General features: G+C 59.4%; 2 long non-coding RNA genes across 2 annotated transcripts; one reads left to right on the forward strand and one right to left on the reverse strand.

The window, feature by feature from the left end:
- On the forward strand, window positions 3918-5799 carry LOC110264212. Its single transcript, XR_002349943.1, has 3 exons — window positions 3918-4075; window positions 4109-4114; window positions 5729-5799. It is a non-coding gene; the product is annotated as an uncharacterized LOC110264212 (long non-coding RNA).
- LOC110264210 lies at window positions 5570-6004 on the reverse strand. The gene is made up of 2 exons (XR_002349941.1): window positions 5904-6004; window positions 5570-5669 (listed from the first exon to the last, which is right to left on the reverse strand). It is a non-coding gene; the product is annotated as an uncharacterized LOC110264210 (long non-coding RNA).

The following is a 6466-nucleotide window of genomic DNA, read 5'->3' on the forward strand; positions in this document are numbered from 1 at the left end:
GATTGTCCTCCCCCTAGGCAGCAAGACCCGGCACGCGGTCAACCGGGGAAGGACGTTGCCCGAGGGAGAGCTGGCACCCAGCGAGGTCGGGCCACCCCAAGGCCCGGAACGTGGTCCCCGCAGAAAGACGCGCTCGGGAAAGGGTGAGCAGGCACCCTGCGAGGACGGAAACAAGCCACTGCTGTCTCGCTCCCATGGGTACCAGTACACGCGTACCCCATCACGGTGACCAGGCATAGTGACTGGTCAGTTGCAGGGGACGGACCCGACGCTGGGCGCGCTGCAACGGATGCTGGTGACGTTGCAACGGATGCTGGAGGCGTTGCAACGGAAGCTGGGGGCGTTGCAACGTTGGCTGGGGGCGTTGCAACGGAGGCAGGTCGCGTTGCAACGGATGCTGGGGTCGTTGCAACGGATGCTGCGCGCGTTGCAACGTTGGCTGGGGGCGTTGCAGCGGAGGCAGGTCGAGTTGCAACGGATGCTGGTGACGTTGCAACGGAGGCTGTGCGCGTTGCAACGGATGCTGGGGACTTTGCAACGGAGGCAGGGCGTGTCGCAACGTTGGCTGGTGGCGTTGCAACGTTGGCCGGAGGCGTTGCAACGGAGGCAGGGTGCGTTGCAACGTTGGCCGGTGACGTTGCAACGGAGGCAGGTCGCTTTGCAACGGATGATGGGATCGTTGCAACAGAAGCTGGGGGCATTGCAACGTTGGCTGGGGGCGTTGCAACGGATGCTGAGCGCGTTGCAACGTTGGCTGGTGACGTTGCAACGGATGCTGGTGACGTTGCCACGGAGGCAGGGCGCGTTGCAACGTTGGCTGGGGGCGTTGCAACGGAGGCAGATCGCGTTGCCACGGTTGCTGGTGACGTTGCAACGGAGGCAGGGCGCGTTGCAACGGATGCTGGTGACGTTGCAACGGAGGCAGGACGCGTTGCAACGTTGGCTGGGAGCCTTGCAACGGAGGCAGGGCGCGTTGCAACGGATGCTGGTGACGTTGCAACGGAGGCAGGGCGCTTTGCAAAGTTGGCTGGGGGCGTCGCAACGGAGGCAGGTCGCGTTGCCACGGTTGCTGGTGACGTTGCAACGGAGGCAGGGCGCGTTGCAACAGATGCTGGTGACGTTGCAACGGAGGCAGGGCGCGTTGCAACATTGGCTGGGGGCGTTGCAACGGATGCTAAGGGCGTTGCAACGGATGCTGGTGACGTTGCAACGGAGGCAGGGCGCGTTGCAACGTTGGCTGGGGGCAGTGCAACGGATGCTGGGGGCGTTGCAACGTTGGCCGGGCGCGTTGCAACGGAGGCAGGGTGCGTTGCAACGGATGCTGGTGACGTTGCAACGGAGGCAGGGCGCGTTGCAACGTTGGCTGGGGGCGTTGCAACGGATGATGGGCGCGTTGCAATGGATGCTGGGGGCGGTGCAACGTTGGCGGGGCGCGTTGCAACGGAGGCAGGGTGTATTGCAACGTTGGCCGGGCGTGTTGCAACGGAGGCAGGGCGCGTTGCAACGGATGCTGGGTTATGTGCATCGTTGGCTGGTTTCGTTGCAACGGAGGCACCCGCCGTTGCAACGATGGCTCGGAGCGTTGCAACGAAGGAGCCAAATTTTCATATCTCATAATTGGCTCGTGCATTTTTTCTAAAATTTTGAGGGAACCTTGGTAATATTATGTGAAGGCGGAACACAAAAATCCAGGTCAAAAATCGCACGTTTGCTCCGTTTTTCATTTTTTTTGAATTTCCGGCTTTCCTGGAGGTAAAAAAATCGGCAAAAAAAAATCGACACGGTGTAAATTCACCAAATTTGGGGGATGGAAAGATCTTATTTTTCTAGAGGTTGTTGCAAAAAATGGCGTCAAAATTCGACATCTAGAGCACTTTCCTTGAGTATGTCTCCTCACGGAAAAGGACGTCTACCCGTGGCACTTTGGTAATGGCTCGGCAGCCTATTATAGGGGGGAGGGGTGTCACGCTGCTGAAACTCGAGTTGCCCAAAAGCTTGCTGGGCGCAATGCCAGCAAGATGCACGTTGCCTTGCCATCCCCTAGGCACACTAGCAAGCACGTTGTGGTTGTGGTGTGCCGCCGGGCTCCCCCGCCCCCAACGGAGGCACCCGCCGTTGCAACGATGGCTCGGAGCGTTGCAACGGAGGAGCCAAATTTTCATATCTCGGAATTGGCTCGTGCATTTTTCGTGAAATTTTGAGGGAACCTTGGTAATATTATGTGAAGGCTGCACACAAAAATCCAGGTCAAAAATGGCACGTTTGCTCCGTTTTTCATTTTTTTTGAATTTCCGGCTTTTCGGGCGGTAAAAAAATCGATAAAAAAAATCCACACGGTGTAAATTCACCAAATTTTGAGGATGGAAAGATCTTATTTTTCTAGAGGTTTTTGCAAAAAACGGCGTCAAAATTCGACCTCTAGAGCACTTTCCTTGAGTATGTCTCCTCACGGAAAAGGACGTCTACCCGTGGCACTTTGGTAATGGCTCGGCAGCCTATTATAGGGGGGAGGGGTGTCGTGCTGCTGAAACTCGAGTTGCCCAAAGGCTTGCTGGGCGCAATGCCAGCAAGATGCACGTTGCCTTGCCATCCCCTAGGCACACTAGCAAGCACGTTGTGGTTGTGGTGTGCCGCCGGGCTCCCCCGCCCCCAACGGAGGCACCCGCCGTTGCAACGATGGCTCGGAGCGTTGCAACGGAGGAGCCAAATTTTCATATCTCGGAATTGGCTCGTGCATTTTTCGTGAAATTTTGAGGGAACCTTGGTAATATTATGTGAAGGCTACACACAAAAATCCAGGTCAAAAATCGCACGTTTGCTCCGTTTTTCATTTTTTTTTGAATTTCCGGCTTTCCGGGCGGTAAAAAAATTGGCAAAAAAAATCGACACGGTGTAAATTCACCAAATTTGGGGGATGGAAAGATCTTATTTTTCTAGAGGTTGTTGCAAAAAATGGCGTCAAAATTCGACCTCTAGAGCACTTTCCTTGAGTATGTCTCCTCACGGAAAAGGACATCTACCCGTGGCACTTTGGTAATGGCTCGGCATCCTATTATAGGGGGGAGGGGTGTCGTGCTGCTGAAACTCGAGTTGCCCAAAGGCTTGCTGGGCGCAATGCCAGCAAGATGCACGTTGCCTTGCCATCCCCTAGGCACACTAGCAAGCACGTTGTGGTTGTGGTGTGCCGCTGGGGTCCCCCGCCCCGGGTCCAAGGTCGAGCACGGGCGTCTGGCTGCTGCGAACCCCGATCACCGAAGGACCAACAAGAAGGGAAACACGTCCGTGCACGGCCCACCTAGGCACCACCTAGGGAGCATGGCGTGGTGGAGTTGTGCCTTGGGCACACGCTCGGGGCAACACCTTGTGCTCGGCCCAGGACTAGGGGGATCATCCCAAGTCCGAGCACGACGTGGGATCGGCGGGCGGCCTGTGCGCCCCCGCGAGGGGCAACGCGGCTTGCGCAGCCCGACGCTTGGCCAGGCCTAGTGTGGCGCACGACGCGGATGATGGATATGCGTGCGGCAGCGGGTGTCGTGGGCAGGGGGCAACGCGACGTGCTCGTCCCAGCACTTTGAGGGGGCACGTTGCGGAAGACGGTTACCTGTTCGTGTCCACTCCCGAGGGGCAACGTGTCGTGCTCGCCCTACGTCTAGGGTCGACGTACGACGGTGCCCGATGCGGTGTGGGTTGGGCGCGTTGCTTAAGACGGTGCGGCTGTTCGGCTATCGCCCGAAGCACCTCACGCATCTGGCTGTCCCTTGAATGTTATTCGTCGCTTCCCCCGAACCCTGCCCAGCGGCGCTGACTCGGCTACCTCCTGCGCTTCCGCTTGCCTGCACGCGCCTAGGCGTGCGGGGCGCGGTTCATCCGGTTGTGCTGTGTTTGCGGACCGTGGTGGCGGATGAGCGGTGTGTGGGTTGTTCGTGTGGCTTTATCTAGACGGTGCAGCTGTTCGGTTATCGTCCGAAGCACCTTACGCTTCGGGCTGTCCCTCGAGTCTCCTTCGTCCCTTCCTTTGAAACCTGCCCAGCGGCGTTGGCTCAGCGCTCCCGTATGCTTCCGCTTGCCTGCACGCGTCTTGGCGTGCGGGGCGCGGTTCGTCTGGGAGTGCTGGGTGTGCGGGCCGTGTTGGCGGATGAGTGGTGTTTGGGTCATGAGTGGTGTTTGGGTGTTGAGTGCTGTCTGGCTCCTTGCCTCGCGCAACGAACGGGCGCACCGGATCCTCTCCATGTGTGGGCTCGAGCTACCGTGCTCGTTCCACTGTTGTGCGGCTCCTGTGTTTCCTACCCCGTGGTGTGGTATCCCTGCCTTGCCCCAACCTTTCCTCTCCGGAGTCCCCTAGTGGGATTGCCGGGGGAGTTCCAAGACACGCCCGTGGTCCTACCCGTCGCGGCGCTCTGCGCGTGCTGAAACTCGAGTTGCCCAAAGGCTTGCTGGGCGCAATGCCAGCAAGATGCACGTTGCCTTGCCATCCCCTAGGCACACTAGCAAGCACGTTGTGGTTGTGGTGTGCCGCCGGGCTCCCCCCCCCCCCCGGGCGCCCCCCGCCGTTGCAACGATGGCTCGGGGCGTTGCAACGGAGGAGCCAAATTTTCATATCTCGGAATTGGCTCGTGCATTTTTCGTGAAATTTTGAGGGAACCTTGGTAATATTATGTGAAGGCTTCACACAAAAATCCAGGTCAAAAATCGCACGTTTGCTCCGTTTTTCATTTTTTTTGAACTTCCGGCTTTCTGGGCGGTAAAAAAATCGTCAAAAAAAATCCACACGGTGTAAATTCACCAAATTTTGAGGATGGAAAGAACTTATTTTTCTAGAGGTTGTTGCAAAAAACGGCGTCAAAATTCGACCTCTAGAGCACTTTCCTTGAGTGTGTCTCCTCACGGAAAAGGACGTCTACCCGTGGCACTTTGGTAATGGCTCGGCAGCCTATTATAGGGGGGAGGGGTGTCGTGCTGCTGAAACTTGAGTTGCCCAAAGGCTTGCTGGGCGCAATGCCAGCAAGATGCACGTTGCCTTGCCATCCCCTAGGCACACTAGCAAGCACGTTGTGGTTGTGGTGTGCCGCCGGGGTCCCCCGCCCCGGGTCCAAGGTCGAGCACGGGCGTCTGGCTGCTGCGAACCCCGATCACCGAAGGACCAACAAGAAGGGAAACACGTCCGTGCACGGCCCACCTAGGCACCACCTAGGGAGCATGGCGTGGTGGAGTTGTGCCTTGGGCACACGCTCGGGGCAACACCTTGTGCTCGGCCCAGGACTAGGGGGATCATCCCAAGTCCGAGCACGACGTGGGATCGGCGGGCGGCCTGTGCGCCCCCGCGAGGGGCAACGCGGCTTGCGCAGCCCGACGCTTGGCCAGGCCTAGTGTGGCGCACGACGCGGATGATGGATATGCGTGCGGCAGCGGGTGTCGTGGGCAGGGGGCAACGCGACGTGCTCGTCCCAGCACTTTGAGGGGGCACGTTGCGGAAGACGGTTACCTGTTCGTGTCCACTCCCGAGGGGCAACGTGTCGTGCTCGCCCTACGTCTAGGGTCGACGTACGACGGTGCCCGATGCGGTGTGGGTTGGGCGTGTTGCTTAAGACGGTGCGGCTGTTCGGCTATCGCCCGAAGCACCTCACGCATCTGGCTGTCCCTTGAATGTTCTTCGTCGCTTCCCCCGAACCCTGCCCAGCGGCGCTGACTCGGCTACCTCGTGCGCTTCCGCTTGCCTGCACGCGCCTAGGCGTGCGGGGTGCGGTTCGTCCGGGCGTGCTGTGTTTGCGGACCGTGGTGGCGGATGAGCGGTGTGTGGGTTGTGCGTGTGGCTTTATCTAGACGGTGCAGCTGTTCGGTTATCGTCCGAAGCACCTTACGCTTCGGGCTGTCCCTCGAGTCTCCTTCGTCCCTTCCTTTGAAACCTGCCCAGCGGCGTTGGCTCAGCGCTCCCGTATGCTTCCGCTTGCCTGCACGCGTCTTGGCGTGCGGGGCGCGGTTCGTCTGGGAGTGCTGGGTGTGCGGGCCGTGTTGGCGGATGAGTGGTGTTTGGGTCTTGAGTGCTGTCTGGCTCCTTGCCTCGCGCAACGAACGGGCGCACCGAATCCTCTCCATGTGTGGGCTCGAGCTACCGTGCTCGTTCCACTGTTGTGCGGCTCCTGTGTTTCCTACCCCGTGGTGTGGTATCCCTGCCTTGCCCCAACCTTTCCTCTCCGGAGTCCCCTAGTGGGATTGCCGGGGGAGTTCCAAGACACGCCCGTGGTCCTACCCGTCGCGGCGCTCTGCGCGGCAACGGTGGCCTGCGTGCGCGTTCTGTTCTCGCTGGTGCGGTGCACGCGGTTGGGATGGGGTCTTAGATCCCCGTCTGTCCCTCAGATGATTCGGTTTCTCGGAAAGACGCCTGCCGCCGTGTCCTTCGAAAGCTTCCCCTCGCGGGGGGCGTCAGCAGCTCGGCGCGCAGGGTCGGTGACGGATGCTACCTGGTTGA

Source organism: Arachis ipaensis, chromosome B07, assembly GCF_000816755.2.
Source record: "Arachis ipaensis cultivar K30076 chromosome B07, Araip1.1, whole genome shotgun sequence".
Lineage (NCBI taxonomy): Eukaryota > Viridiplantae > Streptophyta > Magnoliopsida > Fabales > Fabaceae > Arachis > Arachis ipaensis.